This window comes from Macrotis lagotis, chromosome 2 (genome assembly GCF_037893015.1).
Source record: "Macrotis lagotis isolate mMagLag1 chromosome 2, bilby.v1.9.chrom.fasta, whole genome shotgun sequence".
Lineage (NCBI taxonomy): Eukaryota > Metazoa > Chordata > Mammalia > Peramelemorphia > Peramelidae > Macrotis > Macrotis lagotis.
In genome coordinates this window covers 160,018,479-160,039,933 of record NC_133659.1, presented here as the reverse complement: position 1 = coordinate 160,039,933, position 21,455 = coordinate 160,018,479, and the positions used below count along the sequence as shown (strand labels likewise).

Below are 21,455 nucleotides of genomic sequence, written 5' to 3'. Positions count from 1 at the left end.
CCATAACAATAAAACTACAAGAATTATTTATTATATAAATATTTCATTTGTTTTACAAATAAATACAATAATAATTTCCACCTACCATTTTTGGCAAGGTTTCAAATTTTTCACATTTTCCCCCAGTCCTCCCTTCTTTCCCCCTTCTCCCCAATGAAGGCAGTCTGATAATGTTCATAATATATAATTTCATTTCCTTCTGTCACATTTGCCCTTAATCTATTCCACTGATCAAGACTCTATTTCTTAGCTAATACCAGATATTTTTGATGACTGATGGTTTATAATATAATTTTATATCTGTCAAGACTAAACCACCTTCTTTTGCACATTTTTCATTAAATCCTTGGATATTCTTTTATTTTTGTTTCTCCCTATGAATTTAGTTATAATTTTTCTAGCTCATTAAGGTAACTCTTTCAAAGTGTAATTGGTAAGACAATAAATAATTAGTTTAAGTAGAATTATCATTTTTATTACATTAGCTCAGCCTAATAATGAGCAGTTAATATTTTCCTAGTAATTTAAACCTGATTTTATTTGTGTGAAAAGTGTTTTATAGTTGTTTTCATAGAGTTTCTGAGTCTCCCTTGGCAGGTAGACTCCCAAGGATTTTATATTGTCTGAAGTTACTTTAAATGAAATTTCTCTTTCTAGTTCTTACTGCTGTATCTTGTTAATATATAAAAATTCTGAGATTTATGTGGGTTTGTTTTATGTCTTGTGACTTTGTTAAAGTTGCTAATTATTTCTAGGAGTTTTTAAGTGACTTTTTAGGATTCTCTTAGGTATACCATTATGTTATCTGCAAAGAATCATAGTTGTGTTTCTTCCTTCCCAATTCTAATTCCTCAATTTCTTTTTCTACTCTTATTGCTGAAACTAAAATTTTTAACACAATGTTGAATGGTAGTGGTGATAACAGACATCCTTGTTTCACCCCTGATCTTATTGGGATTGCCTCTAGTTTATCCCCACTTCATATAGTACTTATTGATAGTTTCATAAAGCTACTGCTAATCATTCTAAGGAACAATCCATTAATTCCTATATTCCGTAATGTTTTTTAGTAGGAATGGGTGTTGTATTTTGTCAAAGGCTGTTTTTGGTATGTATTGAGATAATCATATGATTTATGATAGTCAATTATACTAATAGTTTTCCTAATATTGAACCAACTTTGCATTCCTGGGATAAATCCTGCTAGATCATAGTGTTTTATCCTAGGTAAAACTTGTTTTAATCACTTTGTTAAGATTTTATATAAGATTTTTGCATCCATATTCATCAGGGACATAGGTCTATAATTTTCTTTCTTTGTTTTGACTCTTCCTGGTTTAGGTACCAGCACCATAATAGTCTGATAGAAGGAATTAGGCAGAGTTCCATCTTCACCTATTTTTCCAAAGATTTTATATAGAATTGGAACCAATTGTTCCTTAAATGCTTGATAGAATTTATTTGGGAATCCAACTGGCCCTGGAGATTTTTTCTTAAGGAGTTTAATGATAGCATGTTGAATTTCTTTTTTTGAGATAGTTATTTAGGTATACAATTTCCTCTTCAGTTAACCTGGGAAATCGATTTTTGTAAGTATTCATCCATTTCACTTAGATTGTCAAAATTATTGGCATACAGTTGGGGCAAAATAATTCCTAATTATTATTTTAATTTCCTCCTCATTGGTGCTGAGTTCACCTTTTTCATTTATGATACTAGTAATTTGGTTCTCTTCTTTTTTAAAATCAAATTAACCAAGGGTTTATCAATTTTATTTTTTTCATAAAATATATCTTGGTTTTATTTATTAATTCAACAATTTTCTTGCTTTCAATTTTATTGATTTCTCCTTTAATTTTTAAAATTTCTAATTTGTATTGAATTGGGAGTGGTTTTTGATTTGTACTTTATTTAATATTTTAGTTGCATACTTAGTTCATTGATTTCCTCTTTTTCTATTTTATTCATGTAAGCAGTTAGAGATATAATATATTCCCTAAAAACAGCCTTGGCTACATCCTGTAAGTTTTGGTATGTTGTCTCATAATTGTCATCATCTAGGATGAAATCATTAATTCTCTGTATAATTTGTTGTTTTATCCACTCATTCTTTAAAATGAGGTTATTTAGTTTCCAATGAGCTTTAGGTCTGTCTCTCCATGGCCCATTATTGCATGTGATTTTTATTGCATTATTTTCTGCAAAGGAAATATTCACTATTTCTGCCTTTCTACATTTGATTATAAAGTTTTTTATGCCCTAGTACATTGTAAGTTTTTGTGTAAGTACTATGTAGTGCAGGAAAAAAAAGTATATTCATTTCTATCCCCATTCAGTTTCCTCCAAAGATCTACCATGTCTTAGTTTTCTAACATTCTATTGACCTCTTTAGCTTCCTTCTTGTTCTCCACTGAGAATCTGGATGCTATACCACTTGGTGCATACATATTTAGTATTGAAATTGCTTCATTGTGTATGGTACCTTTTAAGAGGATATACTTTCCTTCCTTATCTCTTTTAATGAAATCTATTTTAGCAGCTGCTATGTATGAGATATGAATTGCTACCCCTGCCTTTTTCACTTTGGCTGAAGCAAAATATATTCTGCTCCAACCTTTCACCTTTACTCTATATGTATCACTCTATTTCAGGTAAGTTTTTTGTAAGCAGTGTATTGTAGGATTCTTCTTTTTAATCCATGCTGATATTCACTTACATTTTATGGGAGAGTTCCTCTCATTCACATTCAAAGTTATAACGAATATCTTTTTATTACCCTCCATATTAACTTTCCTCTATTTGTATTTTCCCCTTTTTTCACTTAATCCATATTCCCCAGTATTTTACTTCTGAAAACAAGCTCTTTCAGTGAGTTTGTCCCTTATATACACCTTCTTCCCCTATCTTTCCCCTTTCCCTTCTATCCCCTCCTTCTTTTAGTTCCCCTTTTCCCTCCCCTTCCCCTTTTCCTCTTTTAGTATTTGAAAGGTAAGTTTCTTAACTTAACTTAGTGTGCATATGTTAATCCTTCTTTGAGCCAAATCTGATGAGAGCAAGATTCAGGCCATTCTCACCTCTTCCCTTCTTCTGCTCTATTGCAATAGTTCCTTGTACTTATCTCTTCATGCAATGTGATTTACTACATTCAATCTCCTCCATTCTCCATTTTCTTTGCTGTCCCCTCTTTTTAAGGAGCTATTGTTTTTAAATCATTCTATCTGACTCACAGAGAAGTCATGAGTGTCCATTACTTATGGCCAAGTATATTCTCTCTAATTGAGTTAAAGTTCTCAAGAGTTATGAAAATCTTTTCCCAAGGTGGTGAAATAGCCAATTTCAACTTATTGGATAGCAAATTTTTTTCTTTTCCCTTTTTTACATTTTCATGTGCCTCCTGAGTCTCCTGTTAGAAGTTCAAATTTTCTATTCACCTTCTTTTCAAGCCTCTCTGAAATCTCATCCCTACTGGTTTTTAATTGAAGAATAATAATGTTCCACAATGTACATATACCTCAGTCTTTTCATCTGTTCCCTAATTGATGGTAATTCACTCAGTTTCCAATTCTTTGTCACCACAATCACAGGGGCTATGAATGTTTTTGAGCAAGTGATAATTCCACCCTTTTTCATGATCTCCTCAGGATATAGATCCAGTAGTAGTATTGCTGGATCAAAGGGTATGCACATTTTTATTGTCCTTAGAAAAAATATTTTAAAGAGCTAGTAAAAATAGTAACAAATTCCATTTAAAAGAACAAAAAGTCAAGAATGTCAAAGGAATTAATTAAAAAATGCAAATGAAGATGTCCTTGCGATACTAGATCTAAAATTATGTTATAAAGCAGCAATCATCAAAACTCTGATACTGAGTAAGAAATAGAGAAGTGGATCAGTGAGATAGATTAGTTACAATGAAAAGAGTAATAACTCACTAGGGTAATATATTTCTTGATAAACCCAAGGACTCTTGCCTCTGGGATAATAACTGACTATTTGACAATAACTGCTAGGAAAACTGGAAAATAGTATGGTAAAATTTGTCTTAGACCAATATCTCACATCTTTTACCAAGGTAATTCAAAGTGGGTACAGGGTTTAGATATAAAGGATAATACAATAGACCAATTAAGTGAAGAAGAAATATTCTATTTGTCATATCTATGTCATCAAGAAATGTTTATGACCAAAGAGGAGATAGAATAACAAATTGGAAAATGGAATGAAGTTAAATTTAAAAAAAGGTTTTTTTAAAGACATAAAACTAAATCAACCAGGATTAGAAGGAATGCAGAATGTTTGGAACAATTTTCACTAGTGTTTACAATGGAGGACTCTTTTCTAAAATATATAGAATCAAATTCATAAGAATATAAGTTATTTACCAGTTGATAAATATTCAAAGATATGAACAGGCAGTTTTCAGATGAAGAAATTGAAACTATCTATAGTTATATGAAAAAGTGTTCTGAATTATTTCTAAGAGAAATGTGAGTTAAAAATAAGTCTGAAGTATCACTTCATACCTGTCAGATTGGCTAACATGACAAAAAAGAAAATAACCAATGTTGAGAGGATGTGGGAAAGCTGGGACACTAATGCATTGTTGCTAGAGTTGTGAACTGTTCCAAACAATCTGCACAGCAATTTGGTACCATAACCAAGGGACAATAAAATTATGCATACCCTTTGATATAACAGTAGCCAGATCCATAACCAAAAGAGATCATTAAAAGAGGGCAAAGGACCCATATTTACAAAAAATTTTAGTAGCTCTTTTTGTAAGAATAAAGAATTGGAATTTGGGGGGATGCACATCAATTTGGGAATGACTGAACAAATTGTAGTATATGAATGTGATGGATGCTATATTATTCTTCAACAAATATTGAATGACCTAATTCAGAAAAGCATTAAAAGATTTTCATGAAGGGACACTGAATGAAGTGAGCAGATCAAGATCACATTATAAACACTAACCTCAACATTGTGAGATCAACTATGATGGACTCCTCTCAGCAGTTCAATGATCAAGGACAATCCTAAGAGAACTGTTGAGGAAAATGTCATCCATATCCAGAGGACATATTATGAATTCTGAATATATAGAATGAAGCATTCTCTTTTAAATCTCTTTATTTTCTTTATTTGTATTTATATTTATTTGTGTTTTTCTTTTTTCTCATGTTTTTTTCCATTTAGTTCTTAGATCTTTTACAGTTTGACTAATATAGAAATATATTAAAATAAATTTTATATATACAACCTATATCAGGTGGTTTGCTACCATGGGGAGAGGATGGGAAGGGAGGAAAAATGTGGAATTCAAAAGTTATCTTTGCATAAAATTGGAATATAAATAAACAAATAAATAAATCAATAAATAAGCAAGAAAATAAATAAATAAAGTAAATTTTAATCTAGGCAATGAAAATCAGTGGAAAGAGCACTGAATTCATATTCTAAAGGCTTAAATTTAAATCCAGACTTTGCTGCTTACTAACTACATGAATTTGAATGCCACTTACCCTCTAGTACTCAAATACATGTGTTATAAATGAGTTTGGACTGGATTACCAATAAGGTCTCTGTAATAACTAAAACTATGATCCCATGATATGGAAAGTGAGAATGTTGATGACTTTGTAAAGGCTTGTTAATAATAATAATAATAATGAGAATCTTAAATTTATTGAATGTTTTTGCAATTTCTATGCCCAGTGCAAAACAGAAATGTTTTCTCATGAAGAATATTTGGAACTGTCTTTGCCAATAATGTCATAACTGAAGTCTTAGGGAATTCATACTTCCTTTATTTCTATATATTCAATTTTATCCCTGATCATAAGGGAAAACTATAGATCTTATTCTCACTCATTTGTCCTTTATCAATATCTTGTCACTTTTTACTAAGGAAATACCCCAGACAGTGACACTTTTCAGAATAAAAAGTTCTCTTGGAGATAATGGCTGTAAAATTATAGTCTACCTGGAAAGAATATTTGAGAGTCTTTTATTTTGCAGCACAGGTCTTTTGAATTGTTTCCGAGTTATCATTATCAGTGCATACATCCCTTTGTATGTGTGCTCAAAGGAAGGGTTCCAAAGTACATCATTCCTTTATTTATTCTCTTTTGGAAGGACCCACTCCTATATACATATATATATATATATGTATATGTATATATGTGTATATATATATGTTCATTCCATGTGGTTTGAACTTACAACATGTAGTGATATATATATATATATACATATATATGTGTGTGTGTGTGTGTATATATATATCATATTTATTATGCAACAGCACCACCATGAAGTCCTTCAAATTCATAGCACCAGTTTCTTCCCTAGAGCCTCTCCTGAGATCAGAGCCACCAAGACCATCATGCTGTTTATAAATAGATTTATCTGCTTTCATACAGTCATTTCTATATATTTTTTGGTCTTTATAAATTTTCATCTCAAACATCTAACTCCTGTATGCTACATGTCTGTATCTTTATGAAAGGATGTTTGGCAACTTTTTGCAATTTATGCTGATCAGAAGCATCAGCAGGTTATATATAAGACCTGTTTTTTGTTGTTTTTTTTAATAATGGAAAAAAATTCTAACTACACACATGGCATTAATGTCCAAGATTTTGCAGTACCTCTTCTTCATCCCCATAGTAAATAATTCAGTTATAGGAATTAAACCCCTTTCATAATAACAATTTTGATTATTCAAATGTTCATGTAAAACTAGTGAACTGGTGAACTAAACTAAGTATCAGCTGGAAAACCTATTGCTTTTCTACAAAATTCATTCTACTGTAATGCTTTTTATTTCAGGACTGGAAGTTAGTAGCTTGAAACTTATTATGATTTCCATTTTTTTATTTTTCAAGTTTTGCTTCATTGAAACTTATTTTGAATGAATTTAAATTGATTATCTCAAGGTCTAAAGTTCTGTCCATACAGATGTCAGGCAGGCTGTATTAAAGGGTGTTTATCTCCTTAAAATTTAAAAATCTGATTTTTACATTTAGTGGATATAAAATTGCTTACCAATTTTTATTTTTTGTTGCATACCCAAGTTTTCCTTCTTTTATAAATGATATTATTTAGAAGTATACATTTTTCTGAAATAACTGCTTTGACTGAATCTCAAAAATTTTTCAGTCAGATCATTACTATATTTTGTTTGATTATACTATATATTATATTTATGATTTTTTCCTTAATCCCATATTTTGCATTTACTTTATTATAATTAAAGTCTTATAGACAGTTTTGTTTACAATGTCCTTTATTTGTATTTTCTTCCTGCATTCTCATAATAATGCTTTCAATAAGATTGCTATTATCCAAATGTTATAGATAAAGATATCAAAAGGATGAGAAAGCTTAGAAAATTAAGCTTGTTATCTTGTATCACTCTCCTTTCTCTTTGTAATTGTGATGTTTTTATTCTCTAAGAGTTGAGAGGTGTAGAAACTGCCACTAATTCAGTCATATACCAGATCTACTTTTGGTTGACTAGAGCTTTGTCAGTACTGGCCTATGCTCCTCTCTCATCCTGGTGCAACAGATTTTTTCTGGCTATTTTTAAATTACCTAGGCATCATTTGTACTGTCGTTTTGTGAGTTGTGTTATTCTAGAACTAGTTTTGAGGCATTAAAGGTATTCGGAGGGTTTTGAGGAAGAGCTCAGGTGAGTCCCTGCATTTTTTCTGACATCTTGAGTCTTATCATTCAAAAAAAATTAGTTTTAGAATAAGAGCTGAGGGCAGCTAAGTGGTGCAGTGGACAGAGCACCAGCCCTGGAGTCAGAAGTACATGAGTTCAAATCTGACCTCAGACACTTAATAATTACCTAGCTGTGTGGCCTTGGGCAAGCCACTTAATCCTATTTGCCTTGCAAAAACAAAAAAAAGAGCTAGAATCTTAAAAAAATAACTTGAACAAAAGAAGTTAAAGGAGAAGAATTGCAGGGGAATTTTAGCTAAATACTTAATGGAGGGAGATAAAACAGGGATGAATTAGAAACAAATTTAAAAAGAATACATGAAAGCCACCTGCTTTCTATTAGATAAGCAGAACTTCAAATATAGGAAAAGTGGAGACAAATAGAAAGTAAGGGAAGATTAGGAGGAAAGGGAAAGAGTCTATGGAAATAGGATTGCCATAAATACATTATTACAAAAATAACTAAAAAATATAACTTTAAATTATTTACAAAGGAAGAGAAAAATCCTAATTGAGAAAAGAAAATCACAATTGTTAAAATGGGAAAATATAAACCAAACGTCAATTTTAAATGTGAATGAATCAAACAATCCAAAAAAAGTGAAAGAGAAAGACAGTTTGAATAACAAAACAAAAATCTGCAGCATAGACTTTGAAAAGTTTAAAAACAAACAAGACTAAAAATTCTGTGCTTTTTTATACAGAGGATATAATAAAATATACAATGCATAAGATGAATCCTAAAAAGATGAAAGTGAAAACAAAAATTCCCTATGTTAATAGAGATAAAGAAAAGTGCTTAAAGTTTTAAAAAGTGGGCACTTAATAAATGCTTCTTGACTTGCAACAACCAAGCAGTTATGAATGAGGTTTTTGCTACTCTAAGTTTGATCCAACTTTCGCTTGTATTCCAAATGAAATTAAAATTATTATTATTTCTTTATTATTATTTATAATCACTATATTAAATATCATTATTATTTGCTATAATAATTTTAATTCAATGATTATTATTTAAAAGTATGTCCCAATCCTTTTAATGAATGAGAAGATCTTTTGTTTTTATCATATCACCTAAGTAAGTACCCATTTTTAAAAGTTAAATTAGTCTGGTGGATTGATTCATATCCATTGATAATCTTTAGTTGGGAATTTCAGAAGGCTATAATGTGTTACAGTACTGGATTTCTTCCTTTCCAATGCCATAAAGCTAACAAGATAATTCCATGGAGAATAGTAGTTGACTTACTTCTAGGGGCAAGACTTTCATTGAGAATGAGAAGTTAGGATAATTGCCCAAGAGCCTTTTCTACATGATGAAATAATAAAATCCCAGGCCTGTTAGAAACAAAAACAAAATAAAAAAATCACCAGCATCACCTTTTGGGGAAAAATTTTCAAATCAAATAAACTCCACAATGTCATAACCAAATCCAGAAAGAAAAAGAAAAAAAATCATTGCAATCAGTCTAATAGGAAGGATTCAGGTAACAAAAACTACAATCAGATCAATCTGCCATCCAGTTACACTGGTTCTTCTGTTATTCATCATACCAGAAAAATCCATATTCTGACAACAGATAATTTAATTGACTATCTCCCATACCTGGAATGTCCTCTCTCTCTCTTGCCTTGTGTCTGGATTATTTCAATATTTAACTCCATGACATATATCTTGCTTGGTCAGCCTCACTGCTAGTGTCATCTCTGAGACTTTCTTCCATTTACATTGACATATTTTAAATTTTTGCATATTCCCTTTTTCACTATAAACTATAAATGACTATAGGGCCAGAATTTTTATGTTTTATATTTCTTTATATCCCCAGTACACAAGCCTTGACACATAGCAAGCACTGGAGAAATGCTTCTTTACTGACTGACCTTGGAGTATAAGTTAATCAACCATCAATATCTACAAGACATTAAATACTAATTTAGGTATGGCAGTAAAAGGAAAAGAAAATACAAAGATGCAACCTTCAAGGAACTCATAGTCTAATGGGGTAAAACAAATATAAACTATATACAAAAAAGATTTATACAATGTAAATTGAATATAATATGCAATTCAAGGAAGATATTACCTGAGGAACACTATAAAAGCTTATTGAAGAAAATGTGGTTTTGGTTGACTTTTGAAGGAAGTTTGGTAGGTTGGAGGCAGAAATGAGGAGGAAGAATATTCTAAACATTTAGGAGGGTTAGTGAAAATAAATGAAGATAGAGTATCTTTTGGAGCAATCGATGATTATCAAGGGTATTAGAAGATGGAACATATTTTGAAAAAAAAAAGATAAGATGCCAGGGTCATTGAAACTTAGAGTAGGTTTAGGAAAATAACGTGTAATAACATTTAGACAAATAGGAGGAGACCAGATTATGAAGAAATTTAAAAGCCAAGTAAAATATTTTATATTAATTCTAAGGTAATAAAATATTAGAGTTTATTGAGTAGGAAGCTGAAGTATTATTACTAAACATTAAGACGATCATCTTGATAGTAGAATGGAAGATGAACAGAAAGAGTAAGAAACTTAAGTGCAGGGAACAAACCAGCAATTCATTGCAGTAGTTTAGATCTTGAGGTGATAAAGCCTATATAAAGTAATTTTCAGTTTCAGAAAAGAGAAGGCAGTGTAGAAGAAAGATATTTCCAATATAAAATTGATATGAATTGACAACAAATTAGATATGAGAAATGTGAGAAAGAGTGGGGAGTTAGAGTTGATACTTCTGTTGTGAGCTTAAGTGACTAGGAGAATGGTATTGCCCTCAAAAGTAATAAAGATGATACGAAGCAGAGAGAGGTTTGGGGATAAATGATTCAGTTTGGGGTATTTTGATTTTGAAGCATCTTATGGGTCATTCAGTTGAAGACATCCAAAAGACAACTGCAGATTTGAGACTGAAGCTAAAGATGTTAGGATTGGATGGATAAATTGGAGATTCATCCAATTAGAGATAATTACTGAATCTATGGGAATCTGATGAAATCATAAAATGAAATAGTTTAAAGGAAGAAAAGAGCATTCAAATCAGACTTTTGGAGGAATATATTGTTTGTACATATGACCCTGATGAAGACTTAAAAACAGTGATCAGATCTCAAATGAAATGAGTAACAAAGAGATGATTCACAGAAAAAAATTTAGGAAAGACTTGAGAACAATTAATATTGAGAAAAGGTAATTAGAGTGGATGATTAATAGATCACTAATAATTTTGGAGAGAATTTTCAGTTGAAAGGAATTAGATGACATTCTGTAGAGTAAAGAGAAGTAAGGAAAGCAAGTGAAAGTCATGATTATATGCTTTTCTAAATAAATTTAATCACAAAATATAGAAGAGATATAGGATGATAGAGGGGATTTTTTGATCCTATAAATTTTTTTAAGTATTAGTAGATAAAGATATGATATTTTTAGGTAGTCAGAAAACAGCTGAGGACAATGCGATTGAAGATTAGTCAGTCAGTCAACAAGAATTAAATACTTACCTAGCAGTTGGGAAAAGATAGCATGGAATACAATCATGAATGGATGTGGAGAGGTTAGATTTATCAGGTAGAAAGAATACCACTTTGTGTGAAGAGGAGAATATTGGTGAGGAGAGATGTTAGAGTGATATTGTATGCAGAGGAAAAGATAGAGGGAAAATGTGGTGAAAATGAATGTTTGAGGGACATTTGATGCTACATTCTGAACTGAGAGAGTAGGCTGAGGGACAGCCTTTGGATATTTGAGAAGGGATTAAAATTGTAAAATCCATTGTGCTAAGTGAAATAGTAAATTGATTAAGGAAGCATAAAGAATTTCCCTTCTTCAGGGAGAGTCTACTTGAGAAAGTAAGCAATGTGATATTGATTATAGAAGTGTTAGACATGTTGCAAGTTTTGCATGTTGCAAGGAAAAACACACAATTATACACAAATAAGAAAAATAAAGTAAAAAAGTAAGGTTCAATCTGCATCTACTTCATTAGTTTTCTGAATGTGGAGAGCATTTTTTATCACATGTCCTTTGGAACTGTCTTGGATCCTTGTCTTATCCAGAGTAGTTAAGTCTCATTGTTTATCATCTTTATAATATTACTTTTATTGTGTGAAATATTGTCCTATTTCTATTCAGTTCACTCTGAAGGAATTCATGTAAGTCCTCCAAGTTTATCTGAAATCAAACTGCTCATGATTTCTTAAATCACAGTAGTACTTCAACACAATCATATATCACAGCTTGTTTGACCATTCCCCAGTTGATTGGTATTCTCTCAATTTCTAATTCTTTGTCAACACAAAGGAGTTGCTCTAAATATGTTTGGACAGACTTCCAGCCAAGATGGCGGAGAGAAGACAGGCACAGTTCTAAAGTCTTCTGATCTCTTCCCCATCTATCACATGAAACAAACCTCTTAAAAGGAATCCGACCCATAAGACCCAGAAAGAAAAGCCAGGAGAAAGAACATCTACCTCAGGATTTGTCTCCAGCAGCAGCACTGGACAAATTTGGTCTGGTGAGTCTGGGCTTAGAGGGAAGATCAGACCTGATCAGCCAGATTAACAGCTGAATTGGAACCCAGAGTGGGCCTGAGAGCTGGACCTGCTGGATCAGAGGTGGGGCTAGATGGCAGGGGCTTGAGTCAAGTAAGGAGTAGAGGCACTGGTGTTGGTACTGTCCCCAGGAGCTTGAGGACAGTGCTGGGGGAGAGTTTCACAGCAGGAGAGCTGTTGACACCATCCCTGGGCTCCTCTGGTCTGAGGAATTCAGAGTCCCGTTAAAACTCAGACCTCCTCCCAAACAAACAAATGCAAACTAATTCTGCCTCAGGCTCAGCTATATGAGCAGAAGAACCAGCCCCCTGAGGAATGACCTCAAGCCAGGGTAAAGCCCACCATTGACTGAAGGCAAAAGAATTCAATAGCTCCAACTCCTCCCTTCAAGCAAAGGGAGAAGGCCTCAATCAAGGTCATAGACACACCAGAGAAAGCAACAAAAACCTCCTACTGGCCAGCAAGAGGAACTGTACTCAGTGAGTAAAGACTTTACGGATCCCAAGCACCTGTGAACCAGCCCCTCCCCAACTCAAAGTCTTAGTAAAATGAATAAGGGTCAGTGGAAAGGTGGATCTATAGAAAAATTCTTGGAAGGGAAAGATCCTAACTCAGAGAGACCTGGAACCTCTGAGGAGAATACAATCTGGTCTTCAGCACAGAATGACTTCCTTGAAGAAATAAGGAAGGAGCTTAAAAATTTGGGAGAGAAAATGAATACCTTGTAACAAGAAAAGAAAACCTTAGAAAGTACAATTGGACAAATATAAAAGGAGAATAATTTTCTCAGATACTCAATTGGGCAAATGCAAAAAGAAAATAATTCTCTCAAAACCTCAGTTGGTCAAATGGAAAGCGCTTTCAAAAGTAGAACTGACCAATTGGAAAAGGAGTTGCAAAAGGTTAATGAAGAAAACTCCCCAACCCCCCAAAAAAGAACGGAATATACAGAAACTAATGACTCCATGAGACAGCAAGAGTCAGTTAAACAAAATCAAAAAATAGAAAAAAATAGAAGAAAATGTAAAATACCTCATCAATAAAACCACTGAGCTTGAGAATAGATCGAGAAGGTGTAACCTGAAAAATTATAGGACTTCCTGAAAACATTGAAGAGAAAAAAAGCCTGTACTTAATATTACAGGATATAGTGATGGAAAATTGCCTTGATATCATTGAATTGGAGGGCAAAGTAATTATTGAAAGAGTACATTGATCCCCACCAGAAAAATGTTGTGGCCAAACTCCAGAACTATCAAATAAAAGAGAAAATACTGCAAGCAGCCAGAAGGAAACAATTTAAATATCAAGGAGCCACAGTAAGGATCACACAGGACCTGGCTGCATCAACATTAAGGGATCAAGGGCCTGGAACAAGATATTTCGAAGAGCAAGGGAGCTTGGAATGCAGCTAAGAATCCACTATCCTGCAAAGCTGAGCCTTCTCTTCCAGGGAAAAAGATGGACATTTAAAAAAATGGAAGAATTCCAAAAATTTCTGATTAAAAGAAAAGAGATAAACAGAAAATTTGGACAGCAAACAGTAGGTTCAAGAAACACATGAAAAGGTTAAAAAGGGGGGGGCGATAAAGGGAAAAAAATGCAATCCAGTAAGTTGAAACTGGCTATATCCCAGCATGGGGGAAAAAGATTCTCATAAATCTTGAGAATTGTAACTCTAATAGAGAGAATATACCAAGCCAGAAATTATGGACATTCATGACCTATCCATGAGACTGCTATCTAAAGAGATGTAACTGACTTTAACCCCACTTGGGAGAAAGACTCTAATAACTCTGAGGAATTTTTACTCTATTCGATAGAATATATTGAACTAGAAGGGACAGACACTCAGAATTTTTTAAAAAGGGGGACAGGAAAGAGACTGGAGGAAAAACACTACCTCCTTAAAAAGGGGGACAGGAAAGAGACTGGAGGAGGGAGGGTATTGAATGGGGTAAATCTCATTACACTAGGAGGTCCAAAAAGCCTATGGTAATAGAGGGGAAGAAGGGATCAGATGAGAAATACCTGAATCTTCTTCTCATCAGACTTGGCTTAAAGTCAACCTACACATACTCAGTTAACTTATAAAACATGTAAACTTTCAAGTATTAAAAGGGGAAAAGGGGAGGGGGAGGAGAAAGGAAAGGGGACTGTGGGGAAAAAGGGGAAATAGCAAAAGGAAGGGAAGGAGAAAGGGGAAAAAGGGAAAGGGGAAAGAAAAGGGAGGCTGTGATACAGGAAGGCAAACACACTGAAGCGGGTGGTATTCAGAAACAAAATACTGGGCAATATGGATAAAGGGTGGAAGGGGGAAAATACAAATGAAGGGAAGATAGCATGGAGGGCAAGAAAGAAATAGTTATCATAACCTTGAATTTGAATGGGATGAACTCTCCCTTAAAATGTAAGCAAATAGCAGAGTGGATTAAAAATCAGAATCCTATAATATGCTGCTTACAAGAAACTCATTTAAAGCAGAGAGATACATATAGAGTAAAGGTAAAATGTTGGAGCAAAATGTATTTTGCTTCAGTTGACATACAAAAAGCAGGGGTAGCAATCCTTATCTCAGACAAAGCAGCAGCAAAAATCGATAGCATTAAAAGAGATAAGGAAGGAAACTTCATCCTCCTAAAAGGTACCATAGACAATGAAGTCGTTTCAATACTGAATATATATGCACCCAGTGGGACAGCTCCCAAATTGTTAGAAGAGAAGCAGAAAGAACTACAGGAAGACATAGACAGCAAAACACTACTAGTGGGAGACCTCAACCTCCCGCTATCAGATCTAGATAAATTGAATCATAAAATAAACAAGAAAGAAGTTGAGGAGGTAAAGAGATTATTAGAAAAATTAGATATGGTAGACTTATGGAGGAAACTGAATGGGGATAGAAAGGAATATACCTTTTTCTCTGCAGTACATGGAACTTATACAAAAGTTGATCATGTACTAGAACATAAAAACCCAATGATCAATTGCAGAAAGGCAGAAATAGTGAATACATCTTTCTCAGATCACAATGAAATAAAAGTGATATGCAATACTGGGCCAAGGAGTTATAGACCCAGGACAAATTGGAAACTGATTAACCTCATGTTAAAAAATGTGTGGACCAAAAAACAAATTATAGAAAAAATTCACCATTTTATCCTAGTTAATGATAATAAAGAAACAACATACCAAAACCTATGGGATTCATTCAAAATGACTCTCAGGGCATATATTATAGCTCTAAATGCTTACATAAATAAATTGAAGAAAGAGGAAATCAATGAACTAAATATGCACCTAAAAAAGTTAGAGAAAGAACAAATCTAAAATCCCCAATTAAATACCACATTAGAAATTCTAAAAATTAAAGTAGAAATTAATAAAAGCAAAAGCAAAATTCTAATGATAAATAATGATAAATAAATAAAGCCAAAAGTTGGTATTATGAAAAAACCAATAAAACTGATAAAAATCTGGTCAATTTGATTAAAAAAAAGAAAGAAGAAAACCAAATTTCTAGTATCATAAATGAGAAAGGTGAACTCACCACAAGTGATGGGAAAATTAAAGTAATATTTTGAAATTATTTTGCCCAACTCTATGCCAATAAATTTGATAACCTAAGTGAAATGGATGTATATTTACAAAAACATAAGTTGCCCAGGTTAAATGAAGATGAGATTAAATACCTAAACAACCTTATCTCAGAAAAACAAATTCAACAAGCCATCATTGAACTCGATAAAAAAGAAATGTCCAGAGCCTGATGGATTCACAAGTGAATTCTGCCAAACATTTAAGAAAAAATTGGTTCCAATTCTATATAAACTCTTTGGAAAAAATAGGGAAAGATGGAACTCTGCCTAACTCTTTCTATGAAACCAATAGGGTGCTGTTACCTAAACCAGGAAGAGTTAAAACAGAGAAAGAAAATTGTAGACCTATTTCCCTGATGAATATAGATGCAAAAATCTTAAATAAAGTCTTAGCAAAACGATTACAACTTATCACCAGGATAATACATTATAAGCAAGTAGGATTTATTCCAGGAGTGCAGGATAGGTCCAATATTAGGAAAACTGTTAGTATTCTCAATTATATCAACAATAAACCTATCAGAAACCATATGATCATATCAATAGATGCTGCAAAAGCTTTTTAAAAAATACAGCATCCATTACTATTAAAAACACAAGAGAGTGTAGGAATAAATGGACTGTTCCTTAAAATAATTAGCAGTATCTATCTGAAACCATGAACAAAAATTATATTTAATGGGGAGAAGCTAGAGGCATTCCCAATAAAATCAGGGGTGAAACAAGGGTGCCCATTATCATCACTACTATTCAATATTGTATTAGAAATGTTAGCATCAGAAATTAGAGAAGAAAAAGAAATTGAAGGAATTAGAATTGGGAAAGAAGAGACAAAAACACTCACTCTTTGCACAGGACATGATGATGTACCTAGAGAATCCCAAGAAATAATCTAAAAAACTACTGGAAACAATTAGCAATTTTGGCAAAGTTGCAGGTTATAAAATAAACACTCATAAATCCTTAACTTTTCTATATATGTCTAGCAAGAAACAGCAGGAAGAGCTAGAAAGAGAAATCCCATTCAAAGTAACTTCAGACAGTATAAAATATTTGGGAGTCTATTTGCCAATGCAGACTCAGAATCTTTTTGAAAACAATTATAAAACACTTCTCACACAAATTAAATCACATTTAAATAACTGCGCAAATATCAACTGCTCATGGATAGGTAGAGCTAATATAATAAAAATGACAATTCTACCAAATCTAAACTGTTTTGTGCTTTACCAATCAAAATTCCAAAAAATTACTTTAATGAGTTAGAAAAAAATTTAAGTAAATTCACATGGAGAAATAAAATGTCAATAATTGCTAGGAGCTTAATGAAAGAAAAGTGCAAAAGAAGGTGGCTTAGCCCTACCTGATCTAAAATTATATTATAAAGCATCAGTCATCAAAACAGTTTGGTATTGGCTAAGAAATAGAGTGGTGGACCAGTGGAATAGTCTAGGTGTAAAAGCAGGAGATGATTATCGTAATCTGCTGTTTGATAAACCCAAAGAGTCTGGTCACTGGTATAAAAACTCCCTCTTTGATAAAAACTGCTGGGATAATTGGAAGTTAGTATGGAAGAAACTTAGATTAGACCAACACCTCACACCCTTTACCAAGAAAAGATCCAAATGGTTACAGGACTTAGACATAAAAAACAATACTATAAACAAATTAGAAGATGAAGGACTAGTTTACCTGTCACATCTATGGAAAGGGGAGCAGTTTATGACTAAGGAAGAGTTGGAGAACATCACCAACAACCAATTAGATGATTTTGATTACATTAAATTAAAAAGCTTTGGCACAGTTAAAACCCTGTAACCCAGATCAAAAGAAATGTAGTAAATTGGGAAACAATCTTTACAACTAATGATTCTGACAAAGGACTCACTTCTAAAACATACAGAGAACTGAGCCATATTTTTAAAACAAAAAGCCATTCCCCAATTGACAAATGGTCAAAGGATATGCAAAAGCAATTTACATATGAGGAGATCAAAGCAATTCATAGACATATGAAAAAATGCTCTAAATCATTAATTATTAGAGAAATACAAATTAAAACTTCTCTGAGGTACCACCTCACACCTCTCAGATTGGCCAATATGACCAGAAAGGATAATAATCATTGTTGGAAGGGATGTGGATAATCTGAGACAAAATTACACTGTTGGTGGAGCTGTGAACTCATCCAACCCTTCTGGAGAGCTATTTGGAACTATGCCCAAAGGGCAACAAAAATGTGCATACCCTTTGACCCAGCAATACCACTACTGTGTCTATATCCTGAAGAGATGAGGAAAAAGGATAAAAACATTAGTTGTACAAAAATATTTATAGCAGCCCTGTTTGTGGTGGTAAAGTATTGGAAATCCAGTAAATGTCCTTCAATTGGGGAATGGCTTAGCAAACTGCGGTATATGTATGTCATGGAATACTATTGTTCTATTAGAAACCAGGCGGGACAGGATTTCAGGGAAGCCTGAAGGGATTTGCTTGAACTGATGCTGCATGAGATGAGCAGAACCAGAAAAATACTGTATACCCTAACAGCAACATGGAAGTGATGATCAACCTTGAAGGACTTGCTCCTTCCATCAGTACAACAATTGGGAGCAATTTGAGGATGTCTGCAAAGGAGAGTGCCATCTGTATCCAGTTAAGGAGCTGTGGAGTTTGAACAAAGTTCAAGGACTATTCCCTTTAATTTAGGGAAAAAACAGATATCTTATTGTCTGATCTTGTTAAATAATATCTTTATTAAAAATTAAACTAAAATAAAAACTAAAATAAAATAAATAATAAAAATAAATAAGTAAATAAATAAATATGTTTGTACATATAAGTCCTATTCTTTTCCATTGATTTCTTTGGAATTTAGACCTAGAATTAATCTAACTGGGTCAAAGGTAATGCATAGTTTTATAGCTCTTTGTGGTAAGTTCCTATTTGTTCTCCATAATTGTTAAACTAGTTTACAACTCTGCTGATTTTGTACTAGTAAACCATTTGCCCTCTATATCCTCTAAACTTTGCAATTTTCCTTTCGGTCAGATTTGTAAGTCTGAAAAGTGTGAGGTAGAAGTTGTTTTAATGTGCATTTCTCTAATCAATAATGCCTTACAACAGTTCTTTCATGTGAATAAAACTTGATGTTTTTCTTCTGAAGATTCCTGGTCAAAACTTTGGACTAGTTATAAGCTGGAACATGACTCCTATTTTTTATAATTTCAGTTTCCTATAAATTTGAGAAATTAGGTTTTTGTTGGAAGCAATTTCTTCTATTAACTTTTTAAAAAAATATTGAATCCCCTCTGCCAATAAATTATGACTTAGAAGTAGATATAGCCAATGTATTTGCCAAACAGCACTGGTCCTGTGTTTCCTCATCATTTCTGGATGTAGAGTTCCTGAAGTTGATGATGGAGTTATTGTCTCCATTAAGTCCAACAACTAGTGTTTTAGGCATGGGAGCTCTGGACCATCCTCCACTGTGTCACAGAGTTCTCCTTCCTATCTCCTAAATTCTTTTGGGTTGGAAGAATGCTTCATATGGAACTTTTCTTTCTCTGCCACTCTAGAATTTTATTTGATTACTTATTTTAAAGTTGTTTGGACAATAATATTGAGAGAGCTCAACTATAGAATTTCTACTCTGTCATCTTAACTCTCCTCCTGAAATTCCCCAGTGCTTTAGTTTTTGACCTAGGAAAGAACTGACGGTTTGTAAATAATTAAAATAAAGAATGAGGTTAGAGTTTGTAAAGAAGAGAAAAAAGAAGGAATGATGACATTATGAACTAATAAAAGAATTTCAGAGTTAATTAATATTTAAAAGTGATAGTAAAATTGGGGCAAAATGTATGGGTGAAAGGAAAATCATCTTCTATGAGTAAGACTGAGGAGAAGTAGAGGATTTGGTCATGAGAATGAATAAATTAGCAACCAAAACATAAGGATTTTTGATAAATGATTAATGTATAGAATGAAGTCTTTGGGGAGGGGGTTCAGTGAGAGACTTTCTGAGCTTTATAGGAAGAGCCATCTGAGCTTCTTTCTCTAATACCCTATGAAGAGTTCCCCAGAAAGAGTCAGAGAGAGAGAGAATTTGTGGCTTGCACCTAGGCATGTACTTATTCTTCTCTGCTTCCTAGATTAGCCATCAGTGTTGCCGTATTCTTTCTGTTTTGCTAATCCACATTATCTTTCCTCAGTTCCTCAAAACTCACTCTATTTTGAGAATAAAGACAAGAAATTTGGATGGAATAAGGATCATAGAGAACAAGTTAGAGAGCTCTGGGTCTAATTTGGATAATGAGAACCTGGGGATTTGGGATAGAGAAACCTGAAAGAGGAGATCTGGTTGCTTAATGAATGCTTCTCACTAACTACAATCACTAACACTGATTTTTTTTTTCAACTTGGACATTAGGTTGAAACTACTGTGCTGGCTCTGGTTGTCCACAGTGATTTCTAATCTGTGGTATAAATTCAGTATAGTAATGACTCTCTTGTAGTAACACAATTTCAGAGAAAGCCTTTGGGGCCACAGGTAGCACAGAAAAACAAAAGAAAATGCTCTTGATGATACTCACTAGTATGGCAGATTAAAGAATGCCCATGGAGGAAAGACTGAAGAAATCCTTTGTTAAAATATGAGGTGGTGGGGGGGCAGCTAGGTGGTGCAGTGGATAAAATGCTCTGGAGTCAGGAGTACCTGGGTTCAAATCCGGGTCTCAAACATTTAATAATTACCTAGCTGTGTGGCCTTGGGCAAGCCACTTAACCCCATTTGCCTTGCAAAGACCTAAAAAAAATATGATGTGAGGGCAATGATATGAAGGGATATCTAGAAAGAATTAAGTCTCCTTTAGTGAGGCAATAGTACTTGGGGCATATGGAAAGATTTCCATATCATATCAGAAGAGAAGATCACTGTGGAGATTTACAGTTGTGAGTTCCATGGTTCAGGAAAAAGAATCATTAATAGTGGTTGGAAGCTGTCATTGAGTCTTAGGTCTCACAATTTAGACTGGACTTGAAAGAGGGCTATGAGGTTCTTTATGTGAAATAGATGAAGATCCTATTAAGGGAGTAGAAATTTTAACTCAACAGCACCTCTTGGCTTTGAAATATGGACAGCAATACCTATGCCTGAGGACTGTTTTGCTTATTTGGTGGATGTTTTTAAACTGTTGCCTTGTTCTTTACTCCCTACAGTCACTGGACAAATAAATAAAGGAAAGAGATTATACATGGTTGAAGAGAGGCACAAAGTTCTTATCTGTGCTTGCGGCTAAGATAGTTGAGGAGGAGACTGCATGGAGTTAGTAGAACGGAAATGAGATGAATGAAACAAGAAAGAGGCAGTAAGGGAAGAAAAACAGTACTTCTATTGAAATGGTCAAAGGTCATTTTATTTCCTAAATAACAAAGCAGGTGTAGAGAAACCAAGGAACTATCAAACTCTAATCCCCCCCTCCACCTTTGTATTTCATTTGCAGAAGATTTGGTCCCTTTAAGTTATACCTACCTCAGTCACAATTTTTCAGGCAAATTGAATAATTATGCTCTTTTTC

The 21,455-nt window shown here is 33.3% G+C and overlaps 1 pseudogene; it reads left to right on the top strand.

The window, feature by feature from the left end:
• Window positions 1–5,693: 5,693 nt before the first annotated feature.
• LOC141512004 (vomeronasal type-1 receptor 4-like) lies at window positions 5,694–6,596 on the top strand (annotated as a pseudogene).
• The last annotated feature ends 14,859 nt before the right edge of the window (window positions 6,597–21,455 follow it).